This window comes from Acinonyx jubatus, chromosome B4, assembly GCF_027475565.1.
Source record: "Acinonyx jubatus isolate Ajub_Pintada_27869175 chromosome B4, VMU_Ajub_asm_v1.0, whole genome shotgun sequence".
In the NCBI taxonomy this organism is placed as follows: Eukaryota; Metazoa; Chordata; class Mammalia; order Carnivora; family Felidae; genus Acinonyx; species Acinonyx jubatus.
The window spans coordinates 107,405,858-107,429,691 of NC_069387.1; the positions used below are offsets into that span (position 1 = coordinate 107,405,858).

At 33.7% G+C, this 23,834-nt stretch overlaps 1 pseudogene; it reads right to left on the reverse strand.

Moving 5' to 3' along the window:
* Positions 1 to 16,453: 16,453 nt before the first annotated feature.
* On the reverse strand, positions 16,454 to 18,419 carry LOC106976648 (60S ribosomal protein L6-like; annotated as a pseudogene).
* Positions 18,420 to 23,834: the final 5,415 nt, after the last annotated feature.

A 23,834-nucleotide genomic window follows, 5' to 3' on the forward strand; every position in this document is an offset into this window, starting at 1 on the left:
TGTAAAATAAAGAAACAAATAGGTAATGGAAAGTACATTGCAATACGAATAAAAATATCTGGGTTACACTTGTAGTTCTGCCCCTGATTTACTGTTTCTTTAGACAAGTCCTTTAGTTTCTCTGAGCTTTAATTATCTTAAGTGAATATTGTGTACCTCACAGATAAATCTGAGGAATCTGTAAAATGGGGTAGAATTTCTCAAAATGAATCATCTTGGAACAGAGATAATAGTCCACGGAAAATAAAATGAAATAACACATGTAAAATTTTACTTGAAATAATGAAATTCTGTGTTAGAATCAACTGATTTAATTTAAAATAGGAAACACTTTGACATATATATAAATTTGCATATTAATATGTAAAAGATGACACATCAGGAGGCAATACCCTTTTTGGATTCTGCAGACAAAATACTGATGCCAGTACAGAACCGAATCTCTGATTTTCTGATTTTAATGAATTTGTTCCAAAACTATTAACATATAAACTATTTGGTAACTACTAAATCACATGGACATGCACTTCAGTGGATTATGCTCAAACAATGTTTGATATAGAAGTGTATAAATCTTAGAAATGAGGGGATATTAACATAGGTGGGAAATAGGAATTAAAACATATTCTTGCCACTAAAATTTCCATATATTGGAAATGCAGTTCAATAAATCCAGTGCAACTCTACTCAAAAGTAACCTGTTTTCATAGCCAACTTAGAACAGAGAAAGGTTTTTCCTAATCCAAATCCAGTTGATGTATATTTAAATTTTTTCTGATTCTTTTGAATTCATGTTGACCACCATTACCAAACACATGAACTAGAGTAGATCAATTATAGAATGAAGTTTTATAAAACTCCTAGAAAACATTATTTCTCTAACCTTAGTTCTCTAACCTTATTTTCTCTAACATTATTTCTCTAACCTCAAACCTCAAACCTGTGTTTGCTATTAGAATGTATACTGTATTTACCTATAATTTTATCTCTCACATCCCTCCAAAGGCGATGATGATGATGATATCATCTATATTTACCACATTTTAGGCTGAGTGGTAAATCTTTAGTGTGAATTGCCTTATTTAGTTTTTACAGAAGCCATGTAGAGTTAAGTCACTTGAGGTAAGTGAAGTTAAAAAGGGTTAAAAAATGTGTCCAATTTCACAAGTTCAATAAATGTTACAGACAGAATTTGAACCAGGGACTTTTTAATTCCAGAACTTTTGTTTTTAACTACCTTACTCTGCTCCTGCTTCTGAACAGATAAACACATTGTTATGGGAGACTTGAGATTGTTTGATACTGCTACTAAAGTCAGCACTGATTCAAATATTAGACTTACCTTCAGTGTCAGATTTGCAACAACTTTGCACATCTAAATGTTACTTCAGATCTCAGTTCAAATTACAATTTCAAATAACTTCATTTCAATTCTTGAAAGGAAATGTGTTCATGTTTATTTTAAAAAAATATTGTTTGGGGCTCAGGAGAAGGTATTCCATTTCAACATGTAACAGTTTTTGTTTTTCAAGTTTATTTATTTTGAGAGAGGGGGAGAGAGAGAGAGAGAGAGAGAGAGAGAGAGAGAGGGAGAGAGACAGAGACAGAGAGAGAGAGACTGAGAGCAGGGGAGGCGCTGAGAGAAAGGAAGAGAGAGAATCCCAAGCAGTCTTCATACTGTCAGAGCAGAGACCAACGCAAGGCTGGATCTCATGAACCATGAGATCATGACCTGAGTCGAAATCAAGAGCCAGACACTTAACTGACTGACCCATCCAGGTGCCCCACATGTAACAATTTTCCTATCCAAGTATATTTTCTAAATATAACATGAGCATCTTTTAATCAGTTAATAAACTTAAAATTTTATTTAATAAATACTGATGTAGATATCATTTACAGTATCTTAAAACACACATACATCAATTGGATAAAAATCTCCCTTTGTATAAGATATCATTACCTATTCGTGAATTTAATCATAGTTCTTTCCTAACATATCGTACCAGAGATAATGTTCATGTTCTTTCCCTTCAGTTTTCAGTGTTTTATTCAAGATGACTGAGTTAGACTAAATTTTCCCAGCTCTTAACTCTGCCCCTGGAGAATCTACTTCGCCTGGAGTTCCCTTTGTGTCACTGTATTACAGACGGTTCAATGACTCACATAAAAATACCACTAGTCTACATTTGTTGTGTGCCTACTAGTTTTGGAGCTCAGTTAAAACTTGAAAAATCACTCTTACAATGCTACAGTGCATTTAATTACTGAATTGCTGGTATAGGATTTATACACACACACACACACACACACACACACACACACACACACATACTAGAGTTAATCATAGTTTTATGGTTTATAAAAAGTTCATTAGGAAATGATGGTTATCTGCTAGCATTTTTAAAAGGCATAGTGGTAATCAGCCCCCAAAGGACTCTGTCTACCTAAGGTTAGCTGAAAACCACAGCAGCCTAATTAGCATCCCAAATCACCACCCAGCCATCTGTTATCTCTAGGCAAAGCAGAAGAAAATGGAAATGTCTAGGAAATAAGGACTTTCAGTGAAAAGTCCGGATTTTTAATTTTTTTTCATTTTCCCTCATAGTGTTGGCATAGTCTTTGTATAGCAATATAGTATGCTGCTAGTGATGAAAGATCCTTATATTTTTGACAAGTGCACATAAGGAAAGGTGTTAGAGATAGCAGAGCCAGAAAATCATAAGACACACCTATCACTTCAGTCTATTTTTAAAGATCAAAAATAGGATGCAAAGTAAGTGGACAAACAGAATTTCACTCCCTAGGGCTACCATCTGACACCTTGTGCTGACATAAACTCATTATAAAAATGACACATTTTTCAAACAGGTGACATAGTTTGTTACAAGATTTGAAAATTACACAGCTCTTATCTTACCAGGAACGACTATATATATATTTTTCACACACAGTTCAGTTTATATCAAAACAATCTGTTTTGATACAAAATAAGTGAATGGTGTTGCAATGTTCTGGCCTTTGGGGGAAAAGATTCTTTTTTGAACCCAGTATTACTCTTCTTTGTCCTGCAGGATTTCCCTGATATCAAAGGCAAAAATAAAACTTTATTATGTCTGTGCTAATGAAGCACTGGAAATATAAGTAAGAGAGCAGTTTACAAAATATTTTATAATGAGAAAAAGATAATAAAACTTAAACCCTTCTTAATCTATTTTCCTATCCTACTGAGGCGGCTACTTTGAACATCAAAACCATTTATAAATACTCTATGCTGCATCTCGAGAAAGTACCATGATTTTTATTGAGAAAAGAAGGTAATTTCAATTCCAATTCTTTTCAGGCACACCAAAAATATTAATCAATTAATAAATGGATAAAATTCTTTAGGTAATGTGAAAATTCTTTTTTCCAAGAAATTACATTCAAATACCACTAAAAACCATGTTATTATATATAGTCATTGTTATGTAACTTGGAAGCAATCTATGGATTGTATCGTAGTGATGTATGATGATAGATTAAAAGGGTAAGACTATGAAAGAATCAGAATATGATATCTACTACAAATTTTAATACTGAAATGATAAAATATTTTATTTTTTTGGATTACAACTTACTCTCAGTTTTTATTATTCTGGGGTAGTATTCTGCAATAATAAGCATTGAAAATATACTTTCTCTTTCTGGCTCACTTATTCATTCAACAATAGATTGTTGAGTATCTATTTATGTTAAGCAACATCTTAAAGACTCGGAGTATACAATTAGTCAAACTTCTTAGTCTCATAGTGTATTAGCTAGCGTGTGTATGAGACATTCATCAAATAATGACATAATGGCAAGAAAAACAGAAAACAAAGCAAATAAATCTATGTGGATATGTACTGGAATCGACCTAGCCTGGGGAGGGGTTGAGATTGCACACATGAGAAAGCAACTCTTGACATGGAGTCTAAAGGGTAACAAGAAATTAATTAAGCAAAGAAAAATTAAGCAAATGAATCTCACAGGTAAATACTTCGTGTTATGAGAAGTATAACATATTTAAGAAACTTAAAAAGACCAGGGAAAGGAAAAGTAAATGATACAACATGAAGCTTAAAAGGTAGTCAGGAAAGTTCATGCAGTGCTTTGGTCTCAGTCCTGAAAATATCGGTAAGCCACCAAGTGCTTTTATGCCACAAAATGATATAGTCAGGTGCATGTTTGGAAGAGAACTCTGTGGCTGTACTGTGGAGAGGAGATACATTGATGGTAATGAACATGGTGTAGAGGCTATTGTGCTAGTCGGTAAAGAGATTATAATTATTTGGAGTGACTTGAGAGTGGTAGATAATCAGCCAAGTGGATGAAGTTAAGAAGTTATTTGACAGAATTTAGTAAGTTGCCACCTGCTTGGTGATTTTTTTCAAGTATATAACCTTGTAGAGACTTTATTTCTTTTTTTTTAGTGTTTATTTATTTTGAGAGTGATGTGTGCACATGAATGAGGGAGGGCTAGAGAAGAGAGGGAGAGAGACAATCCCAAGCAGGCTCTGTGCTATCAGCACAGGGCCTTATGCGGGACTCCATCTCACAAACCATGAAATCATGACTTGAGTGAAAATCAGGAGTCAGACACTTAACCAACTGAGCCACCCAGGTGCCCTGAGACTTTATTTCTTTATATGTAGATTCATGAATATTAACAGTTCATTTAAATATGATGGCTTGATAGGCTTAATCAGTGAAATATGATAGATAATCTTATGGGTTTATCTCCTTTCCTTCCAAACCCATTGTGTTAGTAATTAGTGTCCTCCCCTATCATATGTGAATTAAGCACGGACATGTGATCTATATCAATTAAAGACAAGACTAGAGATGAAGGTCATGAAAATCTTTGACTACCTAACAAGGAAGAAAGGAGGAACAGATCCGATGCAACCATGTAAGTCCAAAATCTAGCAAATTAAATTCCATTTGATCTTGGTGTGTTTTTTTTTTTCTTCTTAAGAAAGTCTTTTTTTTTTTTTCCCATGAAGGCAGTGTGTTTACTCAGCCATCTGGGGACTGAGTACATTGAACAGTCAGAAAAAAAACATTTCCCCTCAATTCAATATACCCCTCTTATAGTAAGTAAGTCTTCACTCATCTACTTAATCAGATTACAATATTTCAAAAGATTACTTAATGCCTTTAGTGTCCATTAAGATGCTTTTGATTAAAATCCTTTGATTTTATGGCTCCAGAATAATATTGTTTGGTTCCATGCTCTGCCCTCCAGGCCCATAGGGGCAGCTGCAACAGCTATCCATGCTTTCCAGCATGGCTCCATGACTCCACCTGTCATTAAGGGCCCTGCCTTCCCAAACTGAGATGGAGATACCTTGCTCCCAGGGCCTATGTGGGAGTGATGATCTCTGAATCACCTTCAGGGTCAGTCATCCCTTTTTTTGTTAGCAATCTTCCTTCATTCTGTCCCATTTTCTCTGTTTTTTTTCTTTTTCTTTTTTCTTTTTTTTTATTCCCAGTCAGCAGTGTTTCTACTGGTATAATTCCAACTCTATTTGCAGCTTCTACTGACAAAACTGATTTAATTTCCAGTTTATACTCATACTAATTTCCTCATCGAATGGTTGTTCAATCACATCCTTAGTGTCCTCTTCAGAATAAGCCTTCTCAGTTTTTGCAACATGGACAGGCTGAATACCCAGATCTTCAAATTCTGGTTCTTTTTGCCTAACAACTCCTTCAATGTATCCCTCCCCTCATATTTTACTATAAGAGGTATGGAATTGCTCCTTCAACACTTTGCTTAGAAATATCCTCAGCTAAATATCCAATTTCACTGCTTGTAAGTTTTACCTTTTGTACAACAGTAAAATATAATTCAGCCCAATTTGTTGCCACTTTGTATCAAGGATACCCTTTCCTGAATTTTGCAACAGCCTATTCCTCATTTCCATTTGAGACTTCTCCAGAATGGCCTTTAATGCCCATCTTAATGACATTATTCATGATGATATATGTATTCTCTACAATGACAGAGGCTTCTCCCATAGCTCTCTTCTTTTCTTCCTCAACAGAACTGCCTTTATTATTTATATTTCTATTAACTGTCCCTTCAAGGCAATCTAGGCTTCTGCCAGCACCTACCTCAAAAATTCTCCTGTTCTCTACTCAGGGCAAAGCCACTTCCACTTTTTTTAGATACCTGTTACAGGAGCCTTCCACTTTACATTACCAAAATCTGTATTAGGCTTCTTGGGCCAGCAAACAACATATCATAAATTAGGTGACTTCAACAACAGAAATTGATTTTTTCACAACTCTAGAAGATGGAAGTCTACGATCAAAGATGGAAGTCTGTGATCAAAGATGCTGGCTAATTTGTTTTCCGGGGATAGCTGTCTTCCAGGCTTGTAGATGGTTACATTCTCCTTGTGCCCTTCCATGGATTTTCCTGGGGTCATACATAAGGAAACAGAGAGAGTGTGTATAGCTCTCTGGCATCTCTTCTTATAAAGACACTAATCTTACCGGAATAGAGCCCCACATTTATGATTTCATTTAACCTTAATTACTGCTTTAGAGTCTCCACTCCAAATACAGCCACACTGGGGTTTAGGACTTCAACATATAAATTTTGGGAGGGATCCAAACATTCAGTCTGTAACACCTGAGTTGCTTCTTCCTTTTGACTATTGTGATAATGTTGTTGATCGTGGGGTACAAATATCTGGTTCAGTCCCTGCTTTCGTTTCTTTTGGGTATGTATAAAATTGCTGTATCGTATGGCAACATTCATTAATTTTTTTCAACAAATATTTAAGTACTTACTATTCTACAAGCATTGTGCTGTGTACCTAGAACAAGTGACTGCCGTTAAAAATTGATCTCAGACTCCTCTAAGCTTGCAAGGTCAAGCCTATCCCCTAAGGCAAGAGTACCATATATTTCAGTTTCTCCAGTAGAAACTGCCCAAGTTTAAAGCAACAACACATTTTATTCTTAATAGCATCCTTCTTTTGATCATGGGCTTCATGGTCACATTACCTAAAACCAATTCCTAAAACTCAGGTCCTTAAAATGATTCCACCTGTCACATATGTTCATAACTCTCTACTCAGGCAAATGTTCCATCACCAGAGTGGTAGTCCCTTCTTTTAAATGGCTATTATAATATTTTTAAGTTTTTATTTTTTTATTTGAGAGAGAGAGAGCATGCTAATGCTCAACTGTGGGAGGGGCAGAGAAAGAGGGGACAGAGGATCCAAAGTGGGCTCTGTGCTGACAGGAGAGAGCCCGATGCAGGGTTTGAACTCTCCAATGTGAGATTGTAACCTGGGCCAAAGTTGGAGGCCTAACCTACTGAGCCCCCCAGGAACCGTTTGGCTATTCTATTTTTATCCTTTTTAGAATTTCAGGGATTTTTTCCTATTAATTAAAGAGCATTAATGCTAATACTTAAAGTGAACTGCAAATCTAAGAAAGTAGAGAAAGTCAAAAGTAAGAAAAGGGACAATGATTCCCATGTGATTAAGAAAACTGTAGCTTTGGCATCCCCCCCCCCCATATGTCACTTCCTTTATCTTTTGTTTTCTTTACTATAATAAGACTTAATGGAAAGAGTCAGAAACATGATTTTGGAAGTATAACATCATCTGTTACACTATCACTTAGGAAAAAGAAATGTGAACTTCACTTTAGTTCACAACAAAATAAATTGCAAATGAAGAAAGAAATTTAAAAATCAGCCCCAAAATTGAAAGAAGTAAAAGGAATCATATAATTTTGGTGGGAAATACCCCTCTAAACTTAGAATCAATTGAAGAAATATTGCTGAAAGAATGAATATTATGCCAGCATAAAATTAATTAAGAAGTAACAAAATAATATTCATTCATGATACCACCAGTTATTGAAATCTATTTTGCACCAAGACATTGTCCCTTAAAAGTTAGAAAACAAAGATAAAAGCCATGCCTTGTCTCATAGCATAAACTAGAGGGTAACAGATGTGGACACAGCCATATCTGATATAGGATGAGAGAGGAAAACAGAGTTACATAAATTTGTATCTACGTGTATATTTCAGAAATGCTTCTCATTGTAGCTTTAATTCAAAACAGTGTTAAAAATCATGTTTCACACACAAATTTTATCTTTTTAAATGTATATTTTTAATTTTTTTAACATTTATTTATTTTTGAGAGACAGAGCATGAGCAGGGGAGGGGCTGAGAGGGAAGTAGACACAGAATCCGAAGCAGGCTCCAGGCTCTGAGCTGTCAGCACACACCCCAACCTGGGGCTCGAACACATGAACCATGAGATCACATCTGAGCCAAGGTCATATGCTTAACTGACTGAGTCACCCAGGCACACCTGACACACAAATTTTATAGCTCATATTCAAACTGCTACTTTTCAAACAGAAAGGATATTTCCAATTCTTTAAAATACATTAACTCTTCCTACCCATCATTTATGGGACAGGTTTTTGGTTCATCCCTTTATACACAAAGTCTTGGATTTCTACTACTAAATATCTCTTTATTCCTCTTGCTACTTGAGTAGTTTAATAAAGTTTTTCTTTTGTTTTACTATTTGTGTTTATCTTTTTAATGGAAGCCATTCTAACATTTGATTTGTATTTTATCTTTTTTATAAGTATTCTTAAATATTCTTTAGAAATAACAAAAGGTTGATGAACTTTTTAATGTAAGCCTCAAGTTAGACTCTTTTTATTATTAAACCACATTCTTGGTCTTTTATAAAATATTAATAAGTGGTCACGTGGTTTTGTTGTTGCTATTAATGCTCTTTTTGTTTCTATTTTGCCTGTTATAGGAGGCTATAATATAATGAAGAGAGCTTTGTCAGCACATAAAGAGATCAGATTTGAATTTTTACTTTATATTTTTCCCGATTTATTAATAAATTTGATTGCTTTTTTCTTATACTAAAGATTAATAAAATGATATGGATAACTATATAGTTATATTATCTCCTCAGAGGAATGATGCTATATACATTCAAATAAGTGATATTATTACCATATAAACCATTATGTGCCCTATTTTTATAAATTCAATCCATATCTTTGCTCTCCATGGTTTATCTTGCTATTCCTCCAAGTATGTCTATACTTGGCACAATATTATAAAATGTTTGGATATATAGCATATCATCCTTGAGGGAAAACTTTTTGGCAACCTTCTTCTCCAAACAAGTCCCTCTCATGTAATCTGTTTCATGTTATAATGCCCTAGACATATTAACCTGTATTTGTGCAAGCTAATCTAATTTTGTTCAGTTTGTCCATATTTTTAGATTCCCAGCATCCTCAGCAAGAACTCCCAATGAAATAGAATTGGCAGCATTTCTAAATGGGTAATAAAAGTTCAGAAAATTAACAATCCTCAAACTAAAAGACTTCAACCAGAATAGTTTCACATAGAGTATAGATACATATATTAATCTATTTAGCTTGTCTCCTGTGATACTTTTATTCCCAAATAACTTGATATGTTCAAAACAATAGTAAATATTTACAAATAACTAAGAAACTTCTCCTATTTGGGTTAGCTACTAAATCTATTTTATCTTGAAATGTTTTTCATATAAAGAACATGCTTACCCCAGTCAAATATGACCTCACATCTGTCAGAATGGCTAATATCTAAAAGACAAGAAACAACAAGTGTTGGTGAGGAGAAGAAAAGGGAGCCTCGTGCATTATTAGTGGGAATGTAAATTGGCAGAGCTATTATGGAAACGAGTATAGGCAGTTCCTAAAAAAATTAAAAACAGAAATACCATATGACCCAGTAATTCCACTACTGGGCATTTACCCAAAGAAAGCGAAAACATAAATTCAAAAACATATATGCACTGTATGTTTATTGCAGCATTATTTGTAATAACCAAGATATTGAAGCAACCTAAGTGTCCATTGATGGATGAATAAAGAAGAACTAATGACATATTACTCAGACATTAAAAGGAGATCTTGCCATGTTCAATGACGTGAATGAACCTAGAATGTATCATGCAAGTTAAATAAGACAGAGAAAGAGAAAACCATATGATTTCATTTCTATTTCAAATCTAAAAAACAAAGCAAATGAACAAATAAATAAATCAACACAAAACCCAGAAATACTCATAAGTACCAAAAACAAACCAGTGGCTGCAGGTGGAGGGGGAGGATATGAGAAATACATGAAGAGGAGTAAGAGGCACACACTTCTAGTTATAAAATAAGTCACAGGGATGAAAAGTACGGCAAGGAAATAATGTCAATAATATTATAATAACATTATATGCTGACTACACTTATTGTGGTAAGCATTATATAATTTATAGAATTGTAAATCATTATGTTGTACACATGAAACTATATTAAGTTGTATGTCAGCTATACTTAAATGACAACAACAAAAATAAAAGAATTTTAAAGTGAAAAAAACATATTTATATATTATATGAAGATTTTCTAATTGCTATTTGCACAAATCCACTCCACTAAAACTTCTTCAGGAAAAAAATGAAATTTTATTAGGAGATATTAGGGATAGCTCAAAAAAAATCCAAGAAAAATATGTAAACTGCAAGACTGAAAAAATTAAGGCAGTAGCCATAGCATTTAGCAACAGACGTCAGATGTCATCATTCTTAACCAAGTTTTACCATTAATGTGACTCATGTCCAATCTCCACTTCTCTATTTCTCACTGTGAATTCTCAATAAAGAACCTGGTTAGCCCAGCCTGATTAGTTCCCCTTATCTAATCAAGCAGGATCAAGAGGGAAGTGTCATTTGAAAGACAAATATATAACCCACAGGGCTCTGCTCATTTGAATAAGTGTGTGAGGTTCTCACAGAAGAGGTCCTGGCAACACCATCCTATCAGGCACCAACAACTCTATCTCATCATAAATGAACACATTGCATGCTTGAATAATGTCATATAGTTTTTTTTTTTCCAGCAAATATGACTTGAATGCTTTCTATGGGCCAACTCCTATGGAAAGAGCAGTGAACAAGATCTGATCATATTTAAATTCTATTGGAATTAACAGACCATAAATGAATTCCCAGATAATTAAATGTGATAATTACCTTATACAAGAAGTGCTGCAAAAGGAATGAGGTCTAGAGAATCTAGGTTGGGGACTTAAGTTTTCTTTAGACAGGTTGTCAAAAAAGAAGCCTCTCTCAGAAATTGACATCTATTCTGAGACATGAAAGATCAGAGGAAGTCAGCCATGGGAGAGACACACTTTTTCAGGCAAAGTCAATAGCAAGTGAAAAAAGCCTTGAAGGAGAAAAAGTGCATTGTGTTTCTGCACAGAAAGGAGACACAAGCTACAGCAGAATGAATGCCGAAGACAGTAGTAAACAGAGTTTGGGAAGGTGAGCAGAAGGAAGACTGTGCAAGACTTTCATATTTATATCAAAATTTTAGCCATAAATCTAATACACCAGGCATTGAAGGAAGAGTTTGAAGCATGTTGAGGTAGGGAAGAAAGCTAGGTTTCAAATAATTCTTTCTTTCTAAAGTACAGAGAATGGATTGGTGGCACAAAAGGATGGAAACAAGATATATATGTCTATTGCCATAATCTGGGTAAGAGGTAATATTGGCTTTACCTAGAGAAGTAACCTTGAAGATTAAACAAACAGACAGACGGACGGACACCAAAGATGTGAAATTTACCCTGGAAGAGAAATTGATATTTGATTAGAATTGGAAAATGGAGGGAAGGAGAAAATTAAGTTTGACCAGCATTATGTGTTAATAGTATCCTTTGCTGAGATGAAGAAGACTTCCTAGTAGCTAAATGATGGTGATGTTTTTTTGTTGTACACCCAGTTCAAACAATCAGTCATGACCCAGGGGTTATATTTTCCTTTAGAAAAGATTTTACCCATAGTTTAAAGGAGGGGACCTGGCTATACTTTCTCAATGTTAGCTACATTCTCAGAAATGTTAACCCCTTATGTTCCCAAGGCAGTAACCAGCAGCACATGGAATTTATTGCCCTCTCAGTCTAAATTAGGAAAAATATCAAATGTCCACTGAGCAGTGGGTTGTCAGAGTTCTGGAACTGAATTCTGTTGGTCCTGGTTTTTTTTTTTTTTTCTGGTTTATCTGAGTTTGAGTATGTGTCCATTTCTAACCAATTACTGTAGCTAGAAAGACTGTCTACACTAAACAGCTTTAGGGCATGAGAAACAATTCAGTCAATCAGTAAATATCATTAACTGTCCATTATATGACAATAGGCATACAGCAAGGAGGAAATCAAACAACAACAAAAACAATGCCATAACATTCTATTGAATTCCTTTCTTTTTTTAATTGATTAATTAATTAATTTTTATAAATGGGGGGAGGCAGAAAGAGAGAGAGAGAGAATCCCAAGCAGTCTCTGCGCTGTCGGTACAGAGCCCTATGCAAAGCCAGATCTCCCAAACCATGAGATGATGACCTGAGCCAAGATCAAGAGTCAGACTTTAAAAAGACTGAGCCACCTGGGCGCCCCTCTATTGAATTCCCTTCTTACTGCAAAGCTGTAAAATTCAGGATGCTATGAAGATAAAAAGGTAATGGATGTTAATGGATATTCCACAATTTGCCACATTGTCTTCTAACAATTTCTGTTTATTTTACATTTTTATAATCCTGATTAGTGAAAAAAAATTTAAAGCCAATCCAACTTCTATTATTAAGCATAGTTGCTTTAATTTATCAATGTGAATATAAAATAGAATAAAGATTATGTCTTTTGAGGGGGGCATGTTCTGAGAATTATATGGAAACAGTTATGCTCCTATATCCTTTGCAATATTAATCAACAATGTTTGAGTCAGTTAACTGTTTTTTACATGTGTCATTTTCAGCCTCTGAGTTTTTTTTTTTTATTTAGAATCAAGTTTTGTAAATTGACCGCCCATTTTTGCCATTTTTTTGTAAATTGATTTCTATGTTTGCTGCCTCCTCTGTACATCAATTTACTAGTTAATTTGGTTCTAAACAACTAATTTTATCATTTTCTTTTGTGGTATTGAGCCCTTGTCTGAGACCAGTAAAGATCTTTGGTGTCCCCAGTGATATTTTCTATACAAATTTCCTAACTTGAGGGCATTTGGATTCAAAAGTTCTTCTCTTTATTTTCTCCTCAGAAATGATTGTCTCCTCTTCTGCCTTCACACAGTGGCATTAAGTGACTTACAACAGCTCAGTCTTCTCTATTTAATTGCATTAAAACTTTTTAAAAAATATTTATCTATTTTTGAAAGAGAGAGAGAGTTGGGGAAGGGCAGAGAGAGAGAGGAAGACAGAGGGTTCCAAGCAGGCTGTGTGCCTGATGCAGGGCTGGAACCTTCACAAACAATGAGATCACGGCCTGAACTGAAGTCCAACGCTTAATTTACTGAGTTACCCAGGCGTCCTGTTTAATTGCATTTTAACTCAGAAGCAAGTAGAAAGTCAAAAAGATGAAGCTGCAGTGACTACCAGTCCTCAGATGACCTCTGCTGAATGTGCAAGTCCACATCAAAATTTACTGGTACTCCTGATGTGGCATCATTGTTATCTCTTACCCTATACTTTGACTGGCATATGAATATGCCAAGACTATGATAGCTATGTGAAGTAAAAGATATCAATAGTTCTGTTAGTTGAACATGTTACTCTCATTTTGATACTTATTTATAAATTTTCATTTTATTTGGACTTAGAAATCTTACCTACGAGTAAAGATTGGAGGGGTGCCTCGGTGACTCGGTTAAGCTTCTGACTTTCGCTAAGGTCATAATCTCATGATTTGTGAGGTCAAGCTCCGTGTCCCGCTCTGTGCTGACAGCTCAGAGCCTGGATTTTGCTTCTTTGGATTCTGGGTCTCCCTCTCTCTCTGCCCCTCCCCCGCTCATGCTCTCTCTCTCTCTCTCTCTCTCCCTCTCTCCCTCTCTCTCTCTCTCAAAAATAATCATTACAAAATTCTTTAAAAAAATATTAAAAAGATTGGAAAGGTTAAGCTCAAAGTCATCTAGTGATTAGTAAAGTCACATGCTAAATTCAATGTCTGGACCATAAAATCAATGTGCATTTCACTACAACATACATATCTTCTTTCTAAAATCCCACTATACCCACAAAACAAAAACTTCCTGACAAGTCAAAACTATTCTATCTTACTTAGGTGATTTGGCTTTAATATGTTCAGTACTTTACAGAACAAACACAGTACTGTTGTGATATATTCAGATAATAATACAGAAATGAGTTCAAAGGGTTCAAAAAGAAGTTCTTGCTCTGAGAATTTCTGCTTAACAAACCTAAGTCTATCACTTTCAAAAGTCCACATTCTTTGAAGGATACTTAGATATCTTTACAGCTGTAAAGTTGGAAATAATTATAGTTGTATAAATAAAAATTCTTCTCATGCTTTAGTTAATTTTAATAACTATAATTCATAATAAGTGCAATATGGCATGGGATTCTAATAACGTAAATTCATGCCTTCTTGCTTAGGAACATTAAAAGGCCATGAGGTGGTGGGAGGGAGCATTTATTAAAATTGAAAAGAAAATTGGAAGTATGAATCTGCTTATATGTATACGCATTACAATGCTGCACATTAGAAGATATATCAGCCAATACTATGTTTCCTTATAATTGTGAAGGAAGAGTGGAATACTTGAACCATTGTTTTTATACTGGGAAGAAAAAAAATGAATCCCAATTCAAGGTAACAATAACTGAGTTTAAGTTCAAGTTCAAGCTTTTTGCTTACTATTTCCTTAAACTTCTGAATTCTAATTATCTTAACAATGAAATGATTTTACCTGCCTTACCTATTGCATAGTGTTGTATTAAGGATTGAATAGAACGTATGCCTGTGTGATTTGTTAGATAGAAACACCATATAAATATAATTACTATCTACTGTGTTCTCTGAAATAACACATTCAAACTTAAAATATATATTTTTTATTTTAAAATGTATTTTTTTATTTTAAATAGTGTCAAGCTGTATTTGAAAGCTACAAAAGTCAACTTCAAAATGGAAAGATATGAATGCAATGAATTCTATTTAAAATCTTGTGAGATTCAGCTTAATAGTAGTTAGAGGCAAACGTATACCTTCTGATGAAAATATTTCAACACCAGAAAAAGTGAAAATTGCTAAGCCAACAATTCAAATCAAAATTTTAAAAGAAACAAAAATAAAGAAATAATAAAGAGAAAGCCATAAATTAAAGAAATACAACACATAGGAAAAGGAAGGTAGAATAATATGGAAAACTAAATTCACAGAATAATGCTTTATAACACTGAGTAACTTTAAGTGTGGGAAATGGGAGTGTCTTTTTTTAAAGTATAATTTTAAGGAACTGAAGTGAGGGAAACTCTAAGAGGCCAGAAAAAGAAATAAAGTATAATTAATTTATTCAGTTAACAGGTATTTATTGGACATCTAATATGCGCCAGGCACTACTCTAGCACTTGTTTACAACAGTTTAAAAAAAAGATAAATATCTTAGAGTTTTTATTGCAGTAGGAAAGATTGCTAAGAAAAATTAAAAAGTAAATAATTAGTACATTAAAATTTAATGAGTGTTCTGGTAAAAAAAGTAACTCAATGAAGCATGATAATGTTTTCTGGGGAATGGAGATTATAATTTTAAACAGAGCAATGAGAAAGGCCTTATCTTTCTCAAGTCAGTCTCATTCTGAAAAACACAAAATAACTCTCAGGTTAATTTTTCCATCAAAATCCAGTTGTAAGTATTCAATTGCCTACTTGGCATTTCCACTTGGATTTTTAGTTAATATTTCAAATTTAAAATATCCAAATCTATGTAGAATGAACATCAAAATCTGCATCACCTTGCCACTAAAACTGCTTGATCTTCAGTTTTCATCAGTCAGTGGCAACCCCAGACTTTCAGGTATTTAGAACAATAAATAATAGGAAGGTAAATAAATAAAATTCTCCAGAAATCCTTGTTTTCCTCTTTTTCTAACAAAGGACACCCAATTTGGCCAAAAAAAAATTATCTCAAAAGCAAAGTCAGAAATATCAAAAGCATTTACATGAGTATTTAATGGATCAACATACGTGTGTGTGTGTGTATGTGTGTGCATATGCGTATGAATACATGTACCTAAATACTTACATTATTTTCTGGATTAACAGATAATTTCTCATTGCACATTATTTCAAGTATACAAATTTATTTCAGGGTTAGGGATGTTTATTTTTCAAAATTAGAAAATTCATGTTATTTAATTTATTAGCTTGGTTAAAATAGAAATTTTTAATTGCCAAAAATACCTTTGATCAAATTTAAAAGTCATTATAAACAACTTTTTATAAAACTTTTATCAAATTATAATAAAATGGTACACCTCAACTTCATAAAAGGCATCTACCATAAATCTCCTGCAAACATCATCCATTTCTTCTTCCTTTTAAATGGATCAGTGATTTAATTGGGTTCTTTGTAAAAATTTGGAACACCAATTTGGAGGATAAACTCCATTTGTGAGAAAAAACAGAGTGGAGGTGGCCCTGAAGCTGACAAACAGCTTCGATTCTTGGCCGAATTTGAGAGTCCACAGCTTTCTGGTCAACCTTGTGCTTCATGTAATCTCATACTTCTCTTCCTCTGTGTTGAAGATCTCATATTCCCAGTGTCTGGGTTTACACAGCTTCTTCTTCTTTAAGTAAGCATCAATGAGATGTTTGGAGATTTTCACTTTGCCCCTATCATTTTCAATGGAGGGCCAGATGTCTAGTCATAAGTAGCAAGCCACTGGTCAGTTGCTTAAGGAAAACCACCCTCTTGCTTCTGTGGTGCCCAGTGAGGATGATCAAAATGGTTCCAGAAGTGACACTAGCTCCTGCTTTTCTCACAGGCTGCCTGAAAGGTTGTTTTTGTTTGTTTGTTTGTTTGTTTGTTTGTTTTTTGTTTTTTTTTCCAGTGGCTCAACAGCTTTCAAGGCAAGTCTTCAGTAGGATAATACCTAGGCATTTTACAAAGTTTAACCACTCAAGTACCACCATTCTTGTCACCACCAACTGGTTTTGTGACAGAACTAAGAGCCTTCCCCTTTTTCTTCTGAGCCCTGGATTTAGCTGCTGAATACTTCCTCTTATACTTGGCCTTTCTGGAATATATATCTGATCAGGACTATCTACCAATTCCTCTGACTAGGACAGGGTTTTCGCTGTAGTGGGGCTTCCCCTTTGGCACTTTAGCCTTGAAATTATCCTTCTTAACCTCGCCACCAGCATCAGCCCTTTTGGCTTCAGGCTTCTTCTCCTTAGTATCCTGCTTCTCAGCTTTTTCACCCACCATCTTGCAGGATGGGAAAGAGCAAACATCATCCATTTTGAACATTAACATCATCCTTTAAGATGAGGAATGTGACTAGGATACCCCTAAACAAGTGATCCTATTTAACACTGAAGTGAAAGATCTAGTCAACCCAAGAAAGCAAGAAATACAAATAAACTATTTTAAGGATTGAAAATTGGATATCTGCTTCAAGCCATGTTGAAGTAACACAAAAACATTGGGCCATCCATCCTAGAAACTAGAAAGCAAACAATATTTGAAACAATAGTTTTCAAGCATTAAACAAGATAGTGCAAGGTAGTGGTCCTTGAGAAAAGGAAATAAATAAAGAGAGCCCTAGGGTTGTTCAATATCACAGTCTGAAATGACTTTCTAGCACATAGCACAAGGATAAAGAAACTAAAAAAGTTAAAATTTGATGTTCATTTTTCAAAATTATGAATAGGAAGAAGTCAGTCATCACAGTTGCTATTCTATATTGACATGCAGACCCTAGTGGATACTATTTTGTAGACTGTATAAGATTTGGAAAGGAGGAAACAAAGTGCAAATAATAATAATAATTAAAGTAAATTAAAAAATATAAAACAGAACAGAATAAGAGAAAACTATAGCAAACAATATTATTCCTTAAAACCTGCCATGACTCATTAGTAATAACTAAGAGATAAACATGTCTCATTCATCATATGTACCTAAGAATAACTATAACAATATATATGTAAGGCTTCTATATGAAAATTAAACTTCATTGAAGGATATAAAAACCCAATAAATAAAAAGACGCAATATTAGTGGATATAAGACCTAACATTGTAAAGAGTCAATTGCTTCTCAATCCATTTTCAACAAGTCATTGCCAATAAAAACATCAAGATGATGCTGAAATTTATAAGGAAAATTCTTTACAAGGAAAATATCTTAGGAGAATCAAAATATTCTCTCAGGAAAAAAAGAGGAAAAGAAAACCAATATTTAATATCCATAATAATTAAAATAGAGTGGTGTTTGCAATGGAATAGAAAAAGAAATGTAGATAGAAGGAATAGCATTAGTGTTTTCAAATCAGATGGATGCACATATGGAATCTGACATGTAATAAAATGGGCACTTCAAACCAGTAGGTGAGTGTAAGAATTATTTTTGAAACTATTCTTTGACAACTGGCCATCCAGTTGGAGGAAAAACAAAAACACATGAAGGATCCTTGCATCTCAGTATTCATACACACACACACACACACACACACACACACACACTCATTTACATACTTAATATATAAATGCATATATTCTGGTTAAAGGTTAAATGTAAAAAAAAAACAAACACAAATTTAGAAGAAAACATCTTTATGCTAGTGAGATAAGAAAAAATGTTTTAAAATCATAGAAATTCAGAAAACTTTAAAAACTGGATACATTTGATAACAATACAAAATATATAAGCTTTGATATGGCTAAGAAAACCATAATCAAAGTGTAAAAAAGATATGTATGTATGATAATGTATATGTATATATGTCATCGTAGATTAGCATTTGAATTGTAGATAGAAAAACAACAGAAAAAAATAAATAATTGAAAACATATGAACAGATCATTTACAGAGAAGGAAACCTGACTGGCAATAAACAGAAGAACATTTGCTCAACCACGTTACTATTGAGGAAATGCAAGTTTAAACACTGCCATTTCACTCCAAATCTACCAGATTGCCTGTAATCAAAAGTTGCATGAATATCAAGTATGTGGGCTATGCTGAGTGCGATCTAAAATTGGAAAGCAAGTTGGCAATATCTGGAATAGCTGATGGTGCACATGTCACAGGAACCAGCCATGCCACTTCTAAATATATGTTTTAGTAAAAAGCTTGAATATACATCTAATGAGACATGCAAAGGAATGTTCACTGAACTACTATTTACAGTGGTGTGGTACTTGAAATGTTATCACTAGGCAAGTAGATAAAGAAAATATGATATGTAGCATATTTCAATTCAACAATTAAGATGAATGAATACAGTCTGCATGTATTGATGTGAATGTATATAAAAATTTTGAATGAAAAGCATATTGCAGAAGGAGCCGTGCAATATATGAGAGAACTGATAAATATTTCAAAGTATATTGTTTGTGGATAGGTATATAGCTAAAGTATTAAAGCCTGTGTGGAAATATTGCACATAACCTTGGTGTAGTTATCTCTGGGGAGGAAAGGAGGGAAAGGGAATCAGAGCTGCCAAGCGGGCTTCAAGCGCAATTGTTAAATTCTGTTTCTTTAAAGCAAAAGATCTGAGGCGATCCTGGCAAACGTGTGCAGTTTAAATGCATTTTTCGTACATTTAAAATATGTCAAATTTTAAGAACTGAGTTAGATAATTATCAATGACGCTTTCCCCAAAACACTCAGGCAGTTAATGCTTTAGCCTCTGCAAAGCCATTACAGTCTAATGTCCTGATTTACTATTATAAACAAGAGGATAAGGGAAGACCTAGATTGCTTCCCATTCATCTTTGTACTGTATCTAACTTAAGTCCAGCATTTAACTTGGCTGATCAAATAATTAAATAAGAAAATGTGCATATTTTAATATACTAGTGAGAAAGATTTTAACATTTCAGTAAGATAGAAGTATAATAATTTATTAATAATTTGTCTTACACACACACATACACATATCAAGCAATAAGTACATACAAAAAATGTGATATATATGTATGTCACACACACTCACATACACAAGAATGTATGATTAAATGTCTAAATAATCAAAAGAAAGTACAGAATCCTCATTTTTATTCTAGGAAAGCATATGAAAAAGTGCACCACCAATTAAAATATTTCCCTAATTCTTTTTGTTTTGTAAATTGGGAAAAAATTGTTATATATCACTTTTCCCAATCTTATGAATTTAAAGGAACTTAGAACATATTTTGACTGTATTATATGGCATATACCTGTATTCATTCAATTAAACTAAAGATTGTTTTAGCCAAAAACATTTCAAATAGTATATTTTGATAGAAATCTATCTTCTCAGAAATGAACATATTTTAGAAAAATGACTAGTAAGAAACTCAACAATACTGGGGCGCCTGAGTGTCTTAGTCAGTTAAGTGTCCGACTTCAGCTCAGGTCATGACCTAATGGATTGTGAGTTCGAGCCCCGCATCAGGCTCTGTGCTGACAGCTCAGAGCCTGGAGCCTGCTTTAGATTCTGTGTCTCCCTCTCTCTCTGTCCCTCCCCGATTGCACGCTCTCTCTCTCTCAAAAATAAATAAATATTTTTTAAAAATCTAAAAAAAGAAAAAGAAACTCAGCAATACTTATTTTGTATTTTTTAAGTGGGTTGAGACCATTCAATAATAGTTCCTTAGCATCTCCTAAGGTAAGTACGTCAAATCTTGTGCAAAATAAATAATCAATTCAAATAAGGAAGTTTAATGTCAATAAAAATATGTCAAGGATAAATACTACTGATTGAAACAATCATTTCCATATTAAAGTCAAAAGTATTTCTGCCAACAACTCTTAAAATTATTTTTATATTTGTCATATATACACACACACATACTGATGGATCACAATACTACTTAAATAATGAAACAGTAGATTGAGCTACCATGGATGATTAATTGCCTTGCTTATATACCTCATAATGCCAATGCTTAATTTTGTATATTTCATGCTACTTTATTAAACTAATTATCCCTCAACCACTGTGAAAATTTCTTGAGAGCAGTGTTTTAACTTTGTGTATGCTCAGCACAGTGCCTATTACATGATAGGCATTTAATAAGTAGTTATTACATGAGTGTGGCACTGTACAATGGGTTGAGTAGGGACCAGTGCAGTTCAGCACAATCCCCACACAATAATTCATAGAACTTTATAAAATTTTCATTATCAGAAGATTTGGCTTTGTGTTTGGTAAGAGAAAAATAATATTGTTATAGTATCCCAAAATAAGCCTTTAGAATTAGTATCTAATTTAAGATTGTAAATAATGAATTAGGAAGAATTATAATAGATTATACAAAATGAAAGAAAACATCTTAATTTAATTTTACTGATAATGTTTCTTTCATATTTTCTTTCTTTCAGTATATTTGAATTTCTTTTCTTACATTTATTTGTTTTTGAGAGAGACAGAGTGTGCGCAGGCAGAGAGAGAGGGGGACACAGAATCAGAAGCAGGCTCCAGGCTCCAAGCTGTCAGCACAGAGCTGATGTGGGGCTCGAACCCAAGAACCGTGAGATCATGACCTGAGCCAAAGTCAGATGCTTAACTGACTGAGCCACCCAGGCACCCCTCATATTTTCTATAATATCAAAAAACAATATAGTTTCTTTATGTATGTACTCACATATATGCAAATGTTTGAAAGCATATTTGACATCAACCCTTATGTTATCACATCAATGCCTCAAGCACAGGACACAATAAATAGTAAACATGGATCATTTGTTGATTAAGTGGTTAAAAATCACTAATCTAATTGCTTAGTGGGAAATTTCTAACCCTGGGGTATCTGTCTTCTTAAATAAAACTAACTGGATAAGTTATTATTCTCCCATTTACATAGTTACTCTCAATTTAGGTATTATATTATTGGTCCAATTTGGAAAATTATTTTTAAGTTATTTAATTTGCATTGATAAGCCTCATTTCCATGAGGTGAACATCATTATATAATCATTGTTTACTCTATTGAATCTTGTAGGTTTATTTTACTATGTTCACTCTTAAATTGATTGATTCTTGTATATTTCTCTATCATAGAATCCAATGAATCAGGGGTCTTAGTTATTTCACATAATACAGTTATCCTTTTCCAAATATAATCAATTTAAAAGATAATTAATTTGCCTGTGAAATATTAAATTTTAGGTTTTATTATATACTAGAAAATGTTTGGAAGTTTTATCTATATACACCACTATTTCTTTGAAGGAAAGAGCCCATGTTTCTGCAAATATTGCCACTCTAACCAACTTCATTATTTCTAGGGACATTTTCTCAAAGAAAAATTGGACTTTAATTAGGAACTTGTGATAATAAAAGTAGTAAAACTAAATAATTTTTAAATAGAAGGCTCCATCTTTCAAAGTAATCTTATTTAACTGTCTTATTTAATACTCAAAATAACCTGCAGGGACAGATGAGTAGGAAATTCCAAAAGAACAGAAAGTAAAAAAGAAATACTCTGAATGGCTCTTCCTGAGGCATCTTCAGAAGTTGGAGCTAACTTTACATAAGTGCGTTGGCAGGTTCCCTGCCTTCCAAATGGCCTTCTAGAAACCATGAAGGATTTGTAATGAAGATGGCTGAAGTGTTGCTATTACTCTCCAGGATTCCATTCCTTACTGTGATGATTGCTGAATAATTTTTGCTCCTCAGTGGGTCCACAGTAGTATGTGTTGGTCCATATCCAAGTCCTTAGGCTTAGGATACTAGAGAGAGACATGAATTTATTTATACTTGGCATTTCACCATCTGCTCTCATGCTTCTTGGCTTGGTCTGCCCATAATGACAAACTTTTCAGTAAGAAATTGCAGGGTTTGCCAATGATTCCCTTGATCTGTTTCCTAGTCTCAGAATAATTTCTAGGGACTAGATCCTGAACATAGTTTAAGCTATTTATAGTGCAAAAGAACAGTACTGTATTCATTTCCTCATCACCTATAATATTCTTATTGAATATTTCTTAAATGAATTTTTTGCTTAATGGTTGTGTAAACAGAAACAGTTTCATAGCAATTATTCTGAAGGATTTCATGCTGGAAAGGATCCAGATGAAACCTGAATATCAATCTATTACCCAAATGTTTTCAAAATTGTCTGGCACTATCTCCAGAATATGTGATTGAAATCAGAATTTTAACCATTTGTTGACCTACTTTTTAAAATACACATATTCATTTATTCCAGAAATATATACCGAGAGTTTCTAAATACTAGGCACTATACTAGGACTGAAAAAAATAATTATACACCAACATATTGAATACAGTTTGCTAATTGTGATATAGTAATATCCATAGAGTTCACAGTAGCTATCAAAGAATACAGTGCTTGTCAGTATCTTGAACTTTTTTTTACAGGTCCAGAATTCTTTGACTTCCGTTTTGAAATAACATAAAAAATAAACAGCCCTTGATGGAACTTTAAAAAATGTTTCCATTTAAATGGAACAACATCTTGCATCTTGGACTCAGAAATCATTCATTCTTTTGCTCAATTAGCACATCCAAGCAAGTTCCCACCTTTAATTAAAGTTGCACTGATGTGCCTTTGTCCTATATAAATTTAATCTTAGACTTCAGCTCTTTTTATTGACATTATGGATTTGGAAAATAGCAGGCAAAACGTGGAAAGGTGGTATAGAACAGACTGCACTTTAGCAGTGGAATTTACCTTTTATAGCATCTAATTCAATCTTCCACCCCCTCCTCTTTTTCACAGATGA